Consider the following 21084-nt stretch of genomic DNA (forward strand, 5'->3'; position numbering starts at 1 on the left):
GGAATGAAATTATTGGGCCAAAATCCAAATCCTAATTGGGCTGGTTACCACATGGGCCATGTTGGCCTCCATGTCAGATCCACGTAGATGCCACGTCGCTTCCACGTCATGTAAATCGGTGACAGTTAGTTCCTTCATAGCCTAGTTTGGGCTTGGCGGGCCTAGGGAAAATCCATGACGGACAAGAACTGTCAAGGAAGGCAAGATGTCAAATTATGACCTGATATACATGACGGATTCCAGATCCATCATGGACAGGCACACATGACAGTTTTGGGCTGATTGGTGACAGACAAGGACCGTCATGTATTAACAAATTTCTTGTAGTGACTGCCATGTCAAGCATCTAACCCGCCTTCCTAGCAAACCGTTGTCTGGCTATGTTACCGCTTTTGCTCAGCCCCACTTATAGCGTTGCTAGTTGTAGGTGAAGATGAAGCTTGTTCCATGTTGGGATATTATTATACTATCTTATTTACTTTAATGCATGACGGTCCTTATGCTTGGTGGAAGGCTCAGCCTTATGCTTGGTGTTTTGTTCCACTCTTGCCGCCCTAGTTTCCGTCATACCGGTGTTATGTTCCTTGATTTTGCGTTCCTTATGCGGTTGGGTGTTATGGGAACCCCTTGACAGTTCGCCTTGAATAAAACTCCTCCAGCAAGGGCCAACCTTGGTTTTACCATTTGCCTACTTACCACCATATACCTTTCCCTTGGGTTCTACAGACTCAAGGGTCATCTTTATTTTAGACCCCCCCCGGGCCAGTGCTCCTCTGAGTGTTGGTCTGAAATGAGCTGCCTGCGGGGCCACCTCGAGGAAACTTGAGGATTGGTTTTAATCATAGCTAGTCTCATCTGGTGTGCCCTGAGAACGAGATACATGCGACTCCTATCGGGATTTGTCGGCACATCGGGCGGCTTTGCTAGTTATTTTTACCATTGTCAAAATGTCTTGTAACCGGGATTCCGAGATTGATCGGGTCTTCCCGGGAGAAGTAATATCCTTCGTTGACCATGAGAGCTTGTGATGGGCAAAGTTGGGACATCCCTGCAGGGTATAAACTTTCGAGAGCCGTGCGCGCGGTTATGTGGTAGATGGGAATTTGTTAATATTCGGTTGTAGAGAACTTGACACCTAACTTAATTAAAATGAATCAACCGCGTGTGTAGCCGTGATGGTCTCTTTTCGGCGGAGTCTGGGAAGTGAACATGGCCTTGTGTTATGCTTGAACGTAAGTAGTTTCGGATCACTTCTTGATCACTTCTAGCTTCTCGAACGTTGTGTTGCTTCTCTTCTCGCTCTCATTTGCGTATGCTAGCCACCATATATGCTAGTGCTTGCTGCAGCTCCACCTCACTACCCTTTCCTACCCATAAGCTTAAATAGTTTTGATCTCACGAGTGTGAGATTGCTGAGTCCCCGTGACTCACGGATACTTCCAAACAGTAGCAGGTGCCAAGGATACTAGTGCAAGCGATGCTACCGGACTCAAGTGGGAGTTCGATGAGGATTCGGGCATGTACTATGTTTCTTTTCCTGATGATCAGTAGTGGAGCCCAGTTGGGACGATTGGGGATCTAGCATTTGGGGTTGTCTTCCTTTATTTTGGTTCCGTAGTCGGACCTATGATTGTACCTTGGATGATGTATGGATTATTTTATGTATTGTGTGAAGTGGCGATTGTAAGCCAACTCTTTATCCCTTTCTTATTCAGTACATGGGATGTTTGAAGATTACCCCTCTTGCGACAAGCCTACCATGCGTCTATGCCTCTAAGTCGTGCCCCGACACGTGGGAGATATAGCCACATTGTGGGTGTAACATGTTCCTCGACGATGGAAGCACTTTGCAGCGTTTCCAGCAGAGTATCCGGTGCCTCTGGTTGGACAGAGGTCACCAGCGGAATAGGCATACCTTCTTCTTTTGAAGGAGGCTGCTTGCCGGACTCTGGAGCCATATAGGTCTCCGGAGCCATAGCCGGCTGGGGGCCGAATTGGACATGGCCCCCATCGCCAGTCTCCATGGGGATCTGCTCCCCCATGTGTCCGGCAGCCGAGGTCTCGCCCTCTGGCCCTGCCTTGACAGCCTCCTGCGTCTCTCCCTGGCCTGGGATCCTTCGGGACAACACCTCAGTGTCATCGATTGCCCTGGGAGAGGAGGCCGCCGGAAGGGACCCGCTGTCCATCACCTTCGGGTCAAGTGAGTTCCCCAAAGTCGAGGATCGCTCGAGGGCAGAACGAGCCGGACTGCAAATGGATGATTCAACATGTTAGAACTATGAATTAAAAGAGGCTGATATATAAATGCGTCGGGGTCTTTGAATACTCACGAGTCGGCCAGGGGCTTGTCTCGGGGGCGCCGTTCCGGGCTGCTACCGATGCCCCACGCGGAGTTATCTGCAAGGGAGACCTTTGAGGGAGTCCAGGACTAAGGGGTCCTCGGGCGTCCGGCCTGTTATCCATGGGCCGGACTGATGGGCTGTGAAGACATGAAGGCCGAAGACTGCATCGTGTCCGGATTGGGCTCTACTTGGCGTGGAAGGCAAGCTTGGCGACCGAAGATTCCTTCTTATGCAACCGACTCCATGTAAACCCTAGATTCCCTCGGTGTCTATATAAACCGAGGGGGATAGTCCGGAAAGGACACCACATATACTCATTACCATACCCCACATAGGCTAGACTTCTAGGGTTTAGCCATTACGATCTCGTGGTAGCTCAACTCTTGTAATACTCATATTCATCAAGATCAATCAAGCAGGAAGTAGGATATTACCTCCATAGAGAGGGCCCGAACCTGGGTAAACATCGTGTTCCCCGTCTCCTGTTACCATCGATCCTAGACGCACAGTTCGGGACCCCCTACCCGAGATCCGCCAGTTTTGACACCGACATTAGTGCTTTCATTGAGAGTTCCACTTTGCCGTCGATGAAAGGCTTGATGGCTTGCCTTGTCATTAAAGACAACATTACCGCAGGGGTAGTTTTGGCCTCGAGCCAAACCCTTTGGCTGTGTGACTTTACTATGATCACTCGTTCGGCTGCGGAGCCAACGATGACCTCTCGGGCCAACGAAAATCCCCTTCGCATCGACTCCGAGCACTCCAAGTAGATGGATCCGGTTGAGTTTTCATCCTTAAACGAGCTCCTAGATCGCATCGCTGCTTTGAGAATCGTCACAGATTACGATCAGATCTGGCCTAAAACGGATCAGGGAGAAACCGAAACTCCACCGGTCACCCACCAGATCGTGGCAGTCCTGGAGCAGGACGGCGAGTCTTCTTCTATATTTAAGATGGACTTTTTTCGGGTCGCCGTTCATGAAGAGCTGGATACTCACCTGCGAAAGGACGCAACCAGCCCTCCGAACATAGCATCAGACGACGGTTCCAAACAATCAGAAGATATTCCGAAACCTGGAATGTCTAGTCCGGAAGGTCGTCGGACTCCGCACAACCGGTTAGGTCGGGGTTCGGATTTAATTCCGCCCACCCACACGGACATAGAGGCTCTCATGAGCATAAAATAGCAATCTCAGGAGAAGGTCCACCACTTTTGGGCCAGATTCCTCCTTGTCAAGGACAAAGTAAAAGATTGCCGTGACGAGGACGCAATATCAGCGTTCTACAAAAACTGTGCGGACGAAGGAATCCTCAACGCCATCAATCACCGCCTCATACTAAAATTTGCTGACTTAGCAACCATCGTAGAAAAATACTACGCGATGGAAAGCGCTTGGGAAATTCGAGCAGCTCGCTGGGAACCACCTGCCCCAACCCAACTTCCCCTACCAGCGAAAAGGGCGTACCCTCATGGCACGCCCAATCCAACAGTCAAAAAACACAAAGCCACTATACGGCACGGCACTGTTCTGGAAGTGTGGCTTGATGGCCCATGAAAAATACATACAACAACACATACGGTGGCAACCCACAACCTTAGAGCATGTTGGATACTACGACAGGTAGCCAAGAGCGGTGAGGACATCCTTATCAAGGACGCCCCAGAATAACACCCCCAGAAGACGACAACCCAAGAGTATTGACAGTCTTCGAGACATTCGCTTCAAATAACAAGCGCAAAAGGGCACTTCGCGATCTCAACGAAGTCTGCCAAATCGATGTAATAAACCCATGGAACGACACGACTGTAACATTCAACACCGGTGACGAACCAAAGTACAGAACAGTACGAGCACCAGCCGTGTTAGTCCTCAGCCCCGTCGTGGATGGGTTTCGACTCACCAAGGTCCTCATGGATGGCGGCAGCGGATTAAATCTCATTTATGAGGACACACTCCATAAATTGGAACTAGACAGGAGCCGCATCAAACAAAGTTACACAACCTTCCGGGGAATTTTTCCTAGTCGGGAGGCGCAGTGCACGGGCGAAATCACACTTGACGTGGTATTCGGATCGCCGGAGAACTATTGGTCCTAAGAAATAACCTTCCAAGTAGCCCCTTTCAGCGGCGGATATCACGCCCTGTTGGGGCGGGATGCTTTTAGATGCTTCCAAGCTATACCTCACTACAGATATATGAAGCTCAAAATGCCCAGACCAAACGGTATAATCACTCTCGTCAGTGATCCGGACATAACACTCCGCGCTGAAAAAAAACCGCATCCCTGGCCCTGGAGGTGCTATCCAAAGCCCTCATGGCCGAAGAATTAACCGCACTATGCTCCACAATGGACAGGGACGATGTGATCCTCGACAAACGCCCCAAATCCACCTCGTTCAAACCGGCAGAAGAAATAACCAAATTCCAGGTCCACCCAATAGACCCCAAGAAGACAACATCCATCGGAGCTCAGCTGAACCCAACAGTTGACGCCGCACTATGAGAATTCCTGCGCGAAAACTGGGACATATTTGCCTGGCACCCTTCGGATATGCCAGGGATCCCACCCAAGTTGGCCGAACATAGCCTCAACATATTAAAGGGATTTAAACCAGTCAAGCAAACACTCCGGCGCTTTTCCGAACCTAAGCAACAAGGCATGGGGGAGGAGCTGGCCAAGCTCATCGAGGCCGAACTCATTAGAGAAATCAATCATCGGGACTGGCTGGCAAACCTGGTAATGGTACCAAAGAAAGATAAATCCTGGCGCCTATGTGTCGATTTCAAGGATCTCAACAAGGCCTGCCCTAAGGACCCTTTTCCCCTTCCCCGCGTTGATCAAATCATTGACGCCACCGCAGGACACGACTCACTGTGTTTCCTCGATGCATACTCCGGATACCATCAAATCAAAATGAAGGAATCCGATCAAGCGGCAACAGCATTTATTACCCCATACGGGCCATTCTGCTTTAATACCACGCCCTTCGGGCTCAAGAATGCCGGCGCCACATATCAACGCATGATCCAAACATGCCTGGAGAAATAGATTGGCAAAACAGTAGAAGCTTATGTTGATGACGTTGTCATCAAAACCAGGCACGTGGAAACACTAATAGACGACTTACGTCTTACATTCGACAACCTCAGGGCGTATGAGATCAAGCTCAACCCAGAAAAGTGTGTCTTCGGCGTCCCAGCTGGAAAACTGCTGGGCTTCATCATCTCCAATAGGGGAATCGAAGAAAACCCAGCCAAAATCCGAGCTTTGTCACAATTGGCTAAGCCAACAGACCTTAAACAAGTACAAAAACTTGCAGGTTGCGTGGCAGCTCTAAGCCGCTTTATCTCCAGATTAGGAGAAAAGGCACTGCCACTCTATCGCCTTCTACGGCGAACCGACCACTTCGAGTGGACGGATGCGGCAACAGCCAGACTGGAAGAAATAAAAACCCTTCTTGTGAGCAATCCAATCCTGGCTGCACCAAACACCGGTGAACCGATGTTATTATACATATCGGCAACACATCAGGTTGTGAGCACCGTACTCTTCATTGAACGAGAATAGGACAGAAACAAATTCCCTCTTCAGAAGCCAGTATACTAAGTATCTACTGTCCTTACACCATGCAAATCCCGGTACCCTCATTATCAAAAAATAGCATACGCGGTCTTCATGGCATCCCGAAGGCTCCGTCACTACTTCCAGGAGTGTTCGATCACGGTTGCCTCCGAAGTACCACTCAATGACATTATAAACAACCGTGATGCTATGGGCCAGTTTGCCAAATGGGCCATTGAGCTTCTGCCATTTGACATTATATATAAACCAGGTCGAGCTATCAAATCCCAAGTACTGGCCGACTTCATCGCCGAATGGACAGAGGCCGAACTCCCTAAAGAGTACGGCACATACTCCAATTGGGTCATGCACTTTAACGGCTCCAAAATGCTGGCAGGGTTAGGAGTGTGTGTCGTTTTAACGTCCCCTACCGAAGACATCGTCCAGTACGTTCTCCAAATACTATACACAGACACCAATAATGCAGCCGAATACGAGGCCTTATTGCATGGTCTCCGGCTGGGTGTCTCCATGGGCATACAACGCCTAGAAGTGCGTGGGGACTCAAACCTTGCAATATCTCAAATAAATGGAGATTTCGACGCTAAAGATCCAAAGATGGCAGCGTATCGTAACGCAGTCAAAAAAATGGCGGCCCGGTTCGAGGGGCTCGAGTTCCATCATGTGGCTCGAGGAAGTAATCAAGCGGCGGATGTTCTTGCTCGTATTGGCGCTAAGAGCGACCCCGTCCCACCTAATATCTTCCTGGTAAGGCTCTTTAAGCCATCCGTGGTGTGGCAGGGGGAAAACGGCAATACTAGTCCAGACCGAAACATAACCCCAGATCCCGGAAACACCGACATAACACCGTTGGCGCATCTCATCATGGCAGTCATTGCCCCATGGACCGAACCCTTCCTATCCTACCTTAATAGGAAGGAGCTTCCTGAGGACCAGAATGAGGCCCGCTGCATTATCCGGCGCTCAAAGGCCTACAAGGTTCATGAGGGAGAATGTACAAGAAAAGCGCCACCAGAGTCCTTCAATGATGTATATCCGAGGAAGAGGGGCGGCAGCTCTTGGCTGAAATTCATGCCAGACTCGGCGGCCACCACGCCGCAGATCGGGCCCTTTTTAGCAAGGCCTTCCGTATAGGGTTTTATTGGCCGACGTCCTGAGCGGATGCACATGATCTTGTCCAATGTTGCGTCGGATGCCAACTCTTCGCCAATCAAAGCCATAAGCCCCCCACTTCCCTACAAACAATACCCATCACTTGGCCTTTTGCAGTCTGGGGACTCGACATGGTTGGACCCCTTAAAGGGGGAAGCCACAAGAAAAAAAATCTGCTGGTTATGGTGGACAAATTCACTAAGTGGATAGAGGCTAAACCGGTCAAAACGGTTGAGTCCGGCCCGGTAATAGACTTCATATCCGATGTTGTGCACCGTTATTGTGTTCCACACAGCATCATCACTGACAACGGCTCCAATTTTACAGCCGATGAGGTAAAAACCTGCTGTACTAATCTGGGCATTAAACTAGATTACGCCTCCGTCTACCACCAACAAAACAACGGTCAAGTCAAACGCACCAACGATCTTATTATGAGCGGTATCAAGCCTAGACTAGTGCGGTCTTTGAAAGAATCAGACAAGCACTGGGTTGAGGAGTTCGACACCATACTTTGGGGCCTACGGACCACGCCCAATCGTACTACCGGGTACACACCTTTCTTCATGGTGTATGGTGCAGAGGCCGTATTGCCCTGCGATATTATTCACGACTCACCTAGAGTGCGTATGTACGAAGAGAGAGAAGCCGAGCTCGATCGGCAGGACAACCTAGATGCCCTGGAGGAGGAACGCGATGTCACAAAAGCCCGTTCAGCAGTTTACCAACAGCAGGCTCGAAGATATCAAAGCAGAGAAGTACGGGCCAAGACTTACAACATTGGCGAACTTGTTCTATGCCTCCCAGAGAAGAAAAAGGACAAACTCAAGCCCAAATGGGAGGGTCCCTTCATAATTGACGAATTTCTCACCGGAGGAGCGTACCGTCTTCGCGATGCATCAGACAATCGCCTCGAGCCGAACCCCTGGAACGCAGCCAGACTCCGGAGATTCTACGCCTAGCGCTAAACCCCTTGTTCGTCTCCTCCTCCCCTGTAGTTTCCATTATTTTCTCTCTCTCTTCTGATCACTTTCTGCTTTCTCGCTTTAAAGCTTTGGTGCGGCTAGACCGCACACCAACGGCACATACATATTTAAACATGTACGCCACTAGTACCTGGGGGCTTCTCGGACAGAAGTTCTTGTCATTCCTTGAGCATCAAGCTCCTCACATATGAGTTTTTCCATATGTACCTTTTCTTTGCCATTATATGCATCGATATGACTTAAGTATTGGCCAAGCTGGGTTGCCTGGCTCCTGTGATTATGCCCTACATTCCCGTTAGTTCGGCTAGGGCATAAAGGGAGCACCTATGCAATTGTTACTGCCGGGTCATCCAGATGTGTACCTTAGACTGGGTGAAGCCGAAAGCTAGCATTCTTAAGGGAATATTCGGTCGGTGAATTAATGATGTTTTTTAAAAACTCACTCCATTGTGCACCCCCAGAAGTTATACAAACCGTGGTGCTCACACCACAATTCCGACATGCGCATTAAATGCATGCACACCCAGGGAAAGGAACCCTTAACAGAACTATTCTCTATGGAAGATGTTTCTTACAATATCAATGTAATATAACATAGCTAGCCAGATACAACTTGTCTGTTCAAGCAACTATGATCCCTACGCCTAGTTTTCCAGGCATAACCCGGCCTATTCGGCTGCGATGGTATTCGAAAACACTCCGCACCTTCGGGACTGGAGGACGAAGCGAAAAGATCTGCCATGACAAATGATATACAATTCGGCTAGATGAGTAAAGTAACACAGTCACTTGGACTAGAAAACCTCCTCTTCTACACCTTCCAACAGGCAGTCTAACTTACAATCCTGTTGGGAATATTTGGCGGCCACCTTTACTTGGTCATACACTAAACTAACGGGAATTTCTTCCCGATTCGACCCTAGTGGTCTGACACGAGCCATGTGATTAGGATCCAGCTTGGTATATCGCGTCTTCACCATGGCCCAGGCCACTCGCACACCCTCTCGGCATGCCGATATCTTCCACAGCCGGATATGCCGGCGTGCTCCCTTGAACAGCTCTACCAGCTTCTCCATGCTCCCTGGAGGGGGGTCGGATGGCCATAAAGCCTTGGCTACACTCCACATCGCCTACTGAGCTAGCTCGTGCAACTGCCACAGCCCTTTCAGAAGATCACTCGATGATCCGGACACCTCCTCTTCGGGGCGGTTCGTCAAGACACCTGCAATTACAGCTATATCAGCTATCGTTACCTCCAAAACTGTTATAAAACAAAAGTGGCCACATACTGAATATGCCGCCTCGCAGCTTCTTGTTCTCCTTCACAGAGTGAGATAGCTGAGCTCGCACATCTTTCAGTTATTCACCCTGTTTGGAGTTCGAGTCCTGGAGTTTCTTTTTCTCTTGAACGACTTTTGTCAATACACGCTCGCCCTCCACTAGTAGCTTTTTGGCTCTGTGTTCTTCGCCTTGAGTGGCGTCTAGCTGCTCTCGTACTTGGTCTAACGGCCGAACACAAAGATTAGCACCCAGATTCGCACTATCGGTGTATCATTATGAATTTTCGATAGAAGGAAATTTTACCGGGAGATGCCTTGTATTCTCCAGTTCGACATTGGCAGCAAGCAGCCGGCGCTGACACTTTTCCAGCTCCTGAACTTGCTGGGTGTTCTTCTCCGTAAGCACTTGGTCATACATTGATCCTTAAATCAGTTTTTTCAACTCCTTTAAGTCTCGGGGGCTACTGGCATATGGTTATCGTAGTCAGACAAAATAAATATACCTGCACATCTTTCAAATGTTGCTTTGTGGCCCTGTTAATCCCATCTCGAACAGCTTGAATGTACGCATCGACCGAGTTGAGGCATTAAACGACTCTTCTGAAAGCCATGGTCTTGTAAATTGGCCCGGCGGCGCCGATGATTCATCGCACTCTCCACTTCCGAGTTGGTGACGGATACATCATCCGAGTCCTAGGCCGAAGGATAGTCCGGCTGCGCCTCCGCATCAGCCCCCGTCTTCATGGCAGGATTTGAATCCTGGCTGTGGGAAGTACGGCCGCTCGAACCTCTGGATACAGTTCGGGGCATCTTTCTCCTGACACATGGATAACAGGAATGTCACGGGTGGATGTGACTGCTCAGGTGCAGGTTGGTGAATTCATACCTCTTCGATGACGGCACGGCCGTATCTTCGTTTGCTTTCCTCTTGGAAGGCTCACCCGGAGTGGGGGACGCTCTCTTCGGAGGTACCCTTGGTGTAGTACGGCACGCCGAACCCTTCCCCTTTTGATCAAAAGACAGTGAGTTGGGTTAGAAGGAAGGAGAGATCTCTTTTGAATAAGGGGTGTTCGGGTCACTTACGTGTGAAGCTGGAAGAAGACTGGGGTAATCAGCAATGATGGCCACTTCTGTGCCATCGTAGCTCATCTAGTAAAACACCCCCTCCGCAAGCACCACAAATATGTCCGGATCCTCTTTGAACCCGGGATCGAGCTCCCGGTTGTGGTCCTCCAGCTGTGGGGCGGGACTATAAAATCCCTCGGTGACCTTTCGCCAGTGTTGTCATAAGAAAACAAGCTATAAGTTTCTGAGAGGCAATTTGGAGATGGAAGGAGTAAACACAGAGGGGTCGGGCCTTACCCAGCTGAGAGGATTATACATAGAATACCCGTCCCTAAATTTAATGCGGAGAAATTCCTTTTCCTCGCCTTTGAACAATTAGGCTAATATCTTAGCCAAAGCGGCAGGGGTATCCGGACCTTTCCCGCCGCAGCGAGAGGCGTCGTCCTCCCCATTGTAGTGCCACGTTGGAAGCCCTCTGTATTGGAGCGGATGAACCCCTCGCACTATGGAAATCTCCATAACCTTGATTACTGTAAGTCCGGACTGAGTGAGCTCTTTTATCTTGCCCATCAGCTGACGAACCTCCGCGCCATCTTCCTCTTCAAGACTCCGGGGACGCCAAGTGTGGCGTTTCTTTAGCGGGACGCACGCAAATTCAGGAAGACCCTTTCGAATCGGGTCGGGAAGCGCAACATCCTCTATATAAAACCATTCGGAGGGCCATTCATCGGGTGCCTTCCTTGGTGTGCCGGATGGATATCCGGTATCGGCAACGCACCATACTTCAGCTCCGCCCACTTCAAATATTGACCCTTCGTGATTGCGCGGGACGAGACAGAATAGCTTCCTCCACAATTCGAAATAAGCCTCAACACCCAGGAAAAGTTCACATAAAGCAACGTAACCCGCAATATGCAGAATAGAGGCCGGAGTGAAGTTGTGTAGCTGGAGGCCGTAGTATTCCAGAAGCCCTCAGAGGAACGGATGGATTGGAAATCCAACGTCTCTTAGCCGGTAGGGGACAAAACACACTCGCTCTCCCCCGGACGGATTGGGTAAGTCCTCTGCCTAAGTCCCCTCATTGAAGAAAGCTAGCCTCGATCGAACAGGGACTAGATCTGCATGGGGAAGGAATCCCTGCATTTGCAACTTCATCAATCGGCTATGAGACACGGAACACCTCTCCCAATCGCCTTTCTCTTGGCCAGGACGAGCGGAGGAGATGGGAGCACTAGCCATGCTGGAATGGTTTCTCCTAAGCAGTCTCGGGGGATTTCTTCTGCGTAGCGCTAAATAGATCTGAAACCAATCTCTTTAAGTAGGCGTTCTTCCTCGCATGGATGGGGTGTTATTAGCAAAAATACCCTGACTTTCCACATTCACTCGACACGTGGAGGACAAAGATTATTCAATGTGCAGAAGCCATGGAGGCGACATTAGATCAATGGCCGAATACATTACTTGGAGATCATTGAAGGGGGAACCCGCCTTGCAATGTCGAAGACAATATGTGTGCCGAGCACCTCGTTATTGAAGACTGGTTCGGGGGCTACTGAGGGAGTCCTGGACTAAGGGGTCCTCGGGCGTCCGGCCTGTTATCCATGGACCGGACTAATGGGCTGTGAAGACATGAAGGCCGAAGACTACAACGTGTCCGGATTGGGCTCTACTTGGCGTGGAAGGCAAGCTTGGCGACCGAAGATTCCTTCTTATGCGACCGACTCCATGTAAACCCTAGATTCCCTCGGTGTCTATATAAACCGAGGGGATAGTCTGGAAAGGACACCACATATACTCAGTACCATACCCACATGGGCTAGACTTCTAGGGTTTAGCCATTACGATCTCGTGGTAGATCAACTCTTGTAATACTCATATTCATCAAGATCAATCAAGCAGGAAGTAGGGTATTACCTCCATAGAGAGGGCCCGAACCTAGGTAAACATCGTGTCCCCCGTCTCCTGTTACCGCCGATCCTAGACGCACAGTTCGGGACCCCCTACCCGAGATCCGCCAGTTTTGACACCGACAACCTTCCCCTTCTTGGACGCCTCCACCTCTATATCTGTGGAGGCCACCTTCTTCTTTCCCCCTCGGGGATGGGGGAGTTGCTTTCTTCTTCCTCTTCCTCCTCCTCGTCATCTTCGGCGACGGAGGAGTGAATTTCGGCGTCTTCGGATGCCATGTCCGAAGTACCCTTGGGACGGAGGCCTCCTCTGGTCCCCTTGGCCTTCTTCTTGGCCTTCTTCTCCGGTGCCACAGAGCCCCGGAACCAGCATCTTCGTCAAAAGCGGGATGGCTAGTTCCTCGGGTAGTGGAGCCGAACACCGAATCCGCTCTGCCTTCTTTGTCCAACCCTGAAGAAGCAAATAGTGAAGTTAGGACATCCTCCTTGAGCAAGCAAGAAAGGGATACACCTTGAAGCACGGAAAACTTACCGAACTAGGGGGATGGGCCAGATCGTGCCCGCAGTCCTCGGTTGTCTCCGGCCACGTCTCGTTGGCCTTGAAGAGCACCTTCTAGATATCTTCGTGCGTAGTTCCGAAGAATTGTCGCAAGGTCTTGTGCTCGGCCGGACCGAACTCCCATAGATGGCAAGCCCGGTTCTGGCATGGAAGGATCCGGTGAATTAGCATCACCTGAATCACATGGACAAGCTTGATGTTCTTGTCCATCATGCTCCTGATGTGTGTGTGAAGCGTTGTCAGCTCGTCTGACGAAGACCAATCTAGGCCCTCCTCTTGCCAGGAGGTAATCCGCATTGGGGCCCCGGATTTGAATTCGGGAGCCGCGACCCAGGCAGCGTCGCGGGGCTCTGTGACGTAGAACCACAGCTTCTGCCACCCCTTGACGGTCTCCAAGAAGGTGCCTTTGGGCCACGGGACATTGGACATTTTGCTCACCATGGCGCCTCCGCACTCTGCGTGTTGGCTGCCCACCACCTTCGGTTTTACATTGAAGGTCTTCAACCATAATCTGAAGTGGGGTGGGATGCGGAGGAAAGCCTCGCACACGACAATAAATGCCAATATATTGAGGAAGGAGTTGGGGGCTAGATCGTGGAAATCCAGCCCGTAGTAGATCATGAGTCCGTGGACGAATGGGTGGAGAGTAAATCCCAGCCCGTGGACGAAGTGAGGGATGAACACGACCCTCTCATGGGGCTCTGGAGTGGGGATGATCTGTCCCTTAGTAGGAAGCCGATGGGCGATTTCCTTGGCCAAATATCCAGCCTCCCGAAGTTGGACGATATCCTTCTCCTTGACGGTGGAGGCCATCCACTTGCCCTGCGCTCCAGACATGATTGGAGTGCTTTCTTGAGGCGGAAAGGATGAGAACTTGGGCGATGGAGCTCGAGAGTGGGTAGGTGGGAAGATAGAAGGAGTGGGTGAAAGATGTGAAACCTTATCTCCTTATAAAGGCAGTGAATATCAAGCACCTCCCCACTCGCCATAAAGGCTGATGGCACATTTGGATTACCCATACCCATATTGATGAGAATCCCGCAATAGGGGGATACGATCTCTGCTTTGACAAGATGTGCCAATAAAGCCGCATCTCGAAATATGGAGCGGCAAGCCGAAAAACGGTTCGAAATAATGACCGGGTGGCGATGTAGTATCACATCGCAAAAAGTTGTCAGCAGATTGGACTCGTGAAATATTATACTCTCTGCGGTGGTGTACGAAACTTGTTTCGTAGAGCCGGACACGTTCCTTGTGTTTGAAGGCTATTTTGGAGCATTCGGGGGAGGAACCCGCCTTGCAATGCCGAAGACAATCTGCACGCCGGACACCTCGTCATTGAAGCCTAGTTCAGGGGCTACTGAGGGAGTCCTGGACTAAGGGGTCCTCGGGCGTCCGGCCTGTTGGACATGGGCCGGACTGATGGGCTATGAAGATACAAGACCGAAGACTCTCACCCGTGTCCGGATGGGCCTCTCCTTGGCATGGATGGCAAGCTTGGCGTTCGGATATGAAGATTCCTTTCTCTGTAACCGACCTTGTATAACCCTAGTCCCCTCCGGTGTCTATATAAACCGAAGGGTTTAGTCCGTAGGGACAATCATAATCACATAGGCTAGACTTTTATGGTTTTAGCCATTACGATCTCGAGGTAGATCAACTCTTGTAATACTCATATTCATCAAGATTAATCAAGCAGGAAGTAGGGTATTACCTCCATAGAGAGGGTCCGAACCTAGGTAAACATCATGTCCCCTATCTCCAGTTACCATCAACCTTAGACGCACAGTTCGGGACCCGCTACCCGAGATCCGCCGATTTTAACACCGACACCCAGGTACGGGCACAACGGGGGGTGGGGGTGGGTCTCCGGCGCGCAGGGGATGGGGTGCAGGGCCTGTCTGCCCTGGCGCTGGGGGTGTTGGGTGTGTGGCGGCGCTGGGAGTGGGAGGGTGGGAGATGGGGATCGTGGGCGCAACCAGGGGGTAGTGGGCTAGGGTTGCGGGATGGGGGTTATGCAAGGGCGCGGCTGGGCCAGCCTAGTGGCCTGGTGCCCTGCTGGGCCAGGCCCAGTTCAGGGCGGGGCGTTGGTTTCTCCTTTTTTCTTTTTTTCTTTTTACGTTTATTAGTCTTCTAATTTATTTTTAATTAATTAAAAATATAATAAAATAGTTTCTACATTAGTATAACTAATTATACTACTGCAATATATAATTTGGCACTAAATAAATTAGTTGTTTACTCTATAATTTATAAAAGGTATTTAATAAATTGTTATAGACATTGTTTTTATTTATTTTAGAGCATTTAAACACTTTATAAAAATGTGTTGTCTCCACCATTATTACTTATGAATTATGTGACACGACCCGAACATTTTAGTTTTAATGTTTGAAAACTTTTATTTTTTGACTTTAATTTAAATTTGAATTTGGATCGGTTCTAAAGTAACGTGAGGTTAGCAACAGTAATCGAGGTGACATGGAATCAATAGCAGAGGGTTACTATAGCTTAATTATCCGGGCGTCACAATTCTCCTCCACTACGAGAAATCTCGTCCCGAGATTTAAGAGGTAGAGTTAAGGGGAAGGAACTGGTTAAGAAATTCTAACGAGTCCTCTCACTCTTGGTTGCTCTTCTCGAAGTGGTCGATCCATTACGTTGATGTCTTCATTTCTCTACTTCAGGGCATCATGACAAAATTGTCATTCTTCCTTCAGGATCTCCATCATACTTATGGAAAGATAAGGGGAAAACTCGGGAAGGTCGGAGCTCAACACATGTTAGGTACCTGAGGGCTGAAGGAAATATGCCCTAGAGGCAATAATAAAGTTGTTATTTATATTTCCTTATATCATTATAATTTTTTATTATTCATACTAGAATTGTATTAACCGGAATCATAGTACATGTGTGAATACATAGACAAACGGAGAGTCCCTAGTGTGCCTCTACTTGACTAGCTCGTTAATCAAAGATGGTTAAGTTTCCTAGCCATGGACATGTGTTGTCATTTGATGAACGAGATCACATCATTAGAGAATGATGTGATGGACAAGACCCATCCGTTAGCTTAGCACTATGATTATTTAGTTTATTGCTATTGCTTTCTTCATGACTTATACATATTCCTATAACTATGAGATTATGCAACTCCCGAATACCGGAGGAACACTTAGTGTGCTATCAAATGTCACAACGTAACTGGGTGATTATAAAGATTCTCTAAGGTGTCTCCGATGGTTTTTGTTGAGCTGGCATAGATCGAGATTAGGATTTGTCACTCCGTGTATCGGAGAGGTATCTCTGGGCTCTCTCGGTAATGATCATCACTATAAGCCTTGCAAGCAATGTGACTAATGAGTTAGTTGCGGGATGATGCATTACGGAACGAGTAAAGAGACTTGCTGGTAACGAGATTGAACTAGGTATGAGGATACCGACGATCGAATCTCGGGCAAGTAACATACCGATGACAAAGGGAACAACGTATGTTGTTATGCGGTTCAATCGATAAAGATCTTCGTAGAATATGTAGGAGCCAATATGGGCATCCAGGTTCCGCTATTGGTTATTGACTAGAGAGATGTCTCGGTCATGTCTACATAGTTCTCGAACCCGTAGGGTCCGCACGCTTAATGTTTGTTGACAATATAGTATTATATGAGTTATGTATGTTGGTGACCGAATGTTGTTCAGAGTCCCGGATGAGATCACGGACATGACGAGGAGCTCTAGAATGGTTCGGAGGTAAAGATTGATATATAGGATGATATGGTTCATGATAACCCACAAGTATAGGGGATCGCAACAGTTTTCGAGGGTAGAGTGTTCAACCGAAATTTATTGATTCGACACAAGGCGAGCCAAAGAATATTCTCAAGTATTAGCAGCTGAGTTGTCAATTCAACAACACCTGGAAACTTAATATCTGCAGCAAAGTATTTAGTAGCAAAGTAATATGATAGTGGTGATAATGGTAACAAAAGGTAACAGTAGTAAAAGTAATGTTTTTGGTATTTTGTAGTGATGATAGCAATAGCAACGGGAAAGTAAATAAGCGAAGAACAATATATGGAAAGCTCGTAGGCAATGGTTCGGCGATGGAGAATTATGCCGGATGCGTTTCATCATGTAACAGTCATAACATAGGGTGACACAGAACTAGCTCCAGTTCATTGATATAGTGTAGGCATGTATTCCGAACATAGTCATACGTGCTTATGGAAAAGAACTTGCATGACATCTTTTGTCCTACCCTCCCGTGGCAGCGGGGTCCTTACAGAAACTAAGGGATATTAAGGCCTCCTTTTTAATAGAGAACCAGAACAAAGCATTAACACATAGTGAATACATGAACTCCTCAAACTACGGTCATCACCGGTAAGTATCCCGATTATTGTCACTTCGGTGTTAACGGATCGTAACACATAATAGGTGACTATAGACTTGCAAGATAGGATCAAGAACACTCATATATTAATGAAAACATAATAGGTTCAGATCTGAAATCATGGCACTCGGGCCCTAGTGACAAGCATTAAGCATAGCAAAGTCATAGCAACATCAATCTCAGAACATAGTGGACACTAGGGATCAAACCCTAACAAAACTAACTCGATTACATGATAGATCCCATCCAACCCATCACCGTCCAGCAACCCTACAATGGAATTACTCACGCACGGCGGTGAGCATCATGAAATCGGTGATGGAGGATGGTTATAACGCCCTCGATGCGGCTATATCTCCCACGTGACGAACCACGACTTAGAGGCATAACCGCATTGAAAGAAATGTCGCAAGTGAGGTAATCTTCACACAACCCATATAATACATAAGGGAAAAGATACATAGTTGGCTTACAATCACAACTTCACACAATTACATGAATATAACATTACATCAACCAGATACACACAAGGTCCGACTACGGAACCCAAAATAAAAGAAGACTACCCCAAATGCTACACAGATCCCCGATCGACCCCAACTGGGCTCCACTACTGATCGACTAGAAAGAAACAACACAAAGGACAAGATCTTCAACGAGCTCCTCCTTGAGCTCAGTTGCATCATCTGCACGATATCCTCGGCACCTGCAAGCTGGTTTTGGAAGTATCTGTGAGTCATAGGGACTCAACAATCTCACACCCCGCGATCAAGACTATTTAAGCTTATAGGAAAGGTAGGGTAATATGTGGAGCTGCAGCAAGCGACTAGCATATATGGTGGCTAACCTGTTCGCAAAAGAGAGCGAGAAGAGAAGGCAAAGCACGAACGAAGAACTAGAGAATAACCTACGGCAAACATTACTCCAACACCGTGTTCACTTCCCGGACTCCGCCAAGAAGAGACCATCACGGTTACACACGCAGTAGATTCATTTTAATTAGATTAAGGTTCAAGTTATCTACAACTTAACAAATTCCCATCTGCACATAACCGCGGGCACGGTTTTGAAAGTTCAAATCCCTGCAGGGGAGTCCCGACTTAGCCCATCACAAGCTCTCGTGGTCAACGAAGGATAAACCTTCTCCCGAGACATTCCGATCAGACTCGGCATCCCGGTTCTACAAGACAACTTCGACAAAGATAAAACAAGTCCAGCAACACTGCCCGAATGTGCCGACAAATCCCGATAGGAGCTGCACATATCTCGTTCTCAGGGCACACTCAGATTGTCTCAACTTCCGGTAGGCCAGCCCAGAGTTGCCCCTGGTGGCCACCGGCGGCTGACGAGGTGGACCAACACTCAGAGGAGCACTGGCCCGGGGGGTTTAGCATAAGATGACCCTTGAGTCCACGGAACCCAAGGGAAAAATAGGCTAGGTGGTGAATGGTAAAACCAAAGTTGGGCATTGCTGGAAGAGTTTTATTCAAGGCAAACTATCAAGGGGTTCCCATTATTACCCAACCGCGTAAGGAACGCAAAATCCGGGAACATAACACCGATATGACGGAAACTAGGGCGGCAAGAGTAGAACAAAACACTAGGCAAAAAGGCAGAGCCTTCCACCCTTTACCAAGTATATAGATGCATTAATTAAATAAGATATATTGTGATATCCCAACAAGTAAACATGTTCCAACAAGGAACAACATCTCCATGTTCCAACAAGGAACAAACTTCAATCTTCACCTGCAACTAACAACGCTATAAGAGGGGCTGAGCAAAGCGGTAACATAGCCAAACAATGGTTTGCTAGGACAAGGTGGTTTAGAGGCTTGGTTCAACAATATGGGAGGCATGATAAGCAAGTGGTAGGTATCGCAGCATAGGCATAGCAAAAGAGCGAGCAACTAGCAAGCAAAGATAGAAGTGATTTCGAGGGTATGATCATCTTGCCTGAAATCCCACAAGGAAGAAGAACGAGTCCATGAAGAAGACAAACAGACGTAGACGAACATATCCTCACAAACGCAACGTTACCGGATTACCGAGAAGAAGTACACCGGAAAGAAACAAACAACATAGTAAACAACCACGACAACAACATGGCATGATGCACAACAAGTATGATGCATGTCCGGTTTAAAGAGGGCATGGCATGGCAAAGAGCACAAGCAATTCTACAAATTAAGTGGAGGTCAATATGCAACTCCATTGCATATCGACGAAACACCACATTCAAGTTATTTTGTTCGATCTCGTTTATGTACCCAACAACATTAAATGTTGTTAAACATGGCAAGAGGGTGAAGCAAATGAAAACTACCTATCTAGGCAAGATTAAAATGAGGCCGAAACAACAAACCACAAGTCCGGAAACTCCTCATGTGCATGTTTTTTAAGGTTTGGTACTGTTCTGCCCTGAACCATATTTTATGGTTATTAAACATGCAAGATGATGCCACCATGTTAAACTAGGCAAAATTCTACCCCATTTACATATAAAGTTTATTAAAATCCGAGTTACGGTTATTTAGTTATGAATTAAAGCATTTTAACATGGCATAGGGGCAAATTATATGCAAACAACATTTAAACATTCTAAACATGGATGAAAAAGACATATTATGAAACTAGAGGAAAAACTAAGAATATTTCATATATAATTCATTTTAATCCGATGCACGAATTGTGAGTTATTATATGCATGTTGTGCAAGGGTTTTCTGTAAATCTGCGTTCTCTGGAAAATTAGCTAAAACGTTCTGCGGAAAAAAACATGTAACTTGCCAAAACTGGTCAGCCCAACAAAAGGAAAAAAGGAGGCGTCGGGGGTTCTTCACCTAGTGGGCCTTGGCCCGGCTTGGCAGAGGAGGCCAGCGACACTGGGCCTTGCGCTGCATAGGGGAGCGGCTGGGGCGGCTGGACCACGCGTGGTGTAGATCTGGCGATTAATTGGACCGGGTCAACGAAGACGATTAGGAGCGGGGTCAATCGAGCTCCTCTGCTTGATGCGTGCAGAGCGAACAGAGGTCGCCGGCGGCTGCTTGAACTTGGCGAAGGACGACGCGATGGGCAGTGGCGGCGGACCAAGGCGAAGTAGGGGAGGTCCGGCAGAGGATGCAGAACCCGGGCGGCGCGATGTGAGACTCCCAGTGGTGGCTGGTGCTGCAAGGGGACGGGTGTCCATGGAGCTCGCTCCTTCTGGTTCGGTGAGGTACGACAAGGCGGCGTGGTTCAAAGACTTGCGACGCAGACGTGTTCTGGCCGGTCGGGATCCCACTGGAATGCGGTAGGGCAAGGTTGGAGCTCCTGGACGGCGAGGATTTGGCATTCGAATCCACCGGATCGAGACGAGGCGAGGGCGGTGCTATGGTGTTGGTTCTTCTGCGAGGAACACGGGGAAGAGAGGTTAGAGACCAGAGGCAAGAAGAATGGGAGGAAGGAGGGCGCGAGGAGGCCTGGCCTGGATCTGGCGGTGCACGAGGAGGTCCTGTTGGCACTGCTGCTCATCACCGGCGGGGACGGCTGGCTCCAAGGAAGACCCGAGAGGGAGGGGATCCAGGCGCGGTTCCTACCGATCCAAAAAGTGAGGGAGGCTGCGAACGGTTGGGTGGATCGATGGATCGAGGGGAGATGGCTGGTGGTTGGTGCAAGGGGAATGAGAGGATCCCGAGGTGGGGAATGAGTGCGGCGAAGGCTAGGAGGATCCCTAGAAATTAGGGATTTGGTCTGAAATTAGACTAGGGGTGGACTATATATATACATCACGGATTAGGTTAGGGGCGCATTCGGTCCGTCCGATCGTAATCGGGC

This window comes from Triticum urartu, chromosome 4 (genome assembly GCF_003073215.2).
Source record: "Triticum urartu cultivar G1812 chromosome 4, Tu2.1, whole genome shotgun sequence".
In the NCBI taxonomy this organism is placed as follows: domain Eukaryota; kingdom Viridiplantae; phylum Streptophyta; class Magnoliopsida; order Poales; family Poaceae; genus Triticum; species Triticum urartu.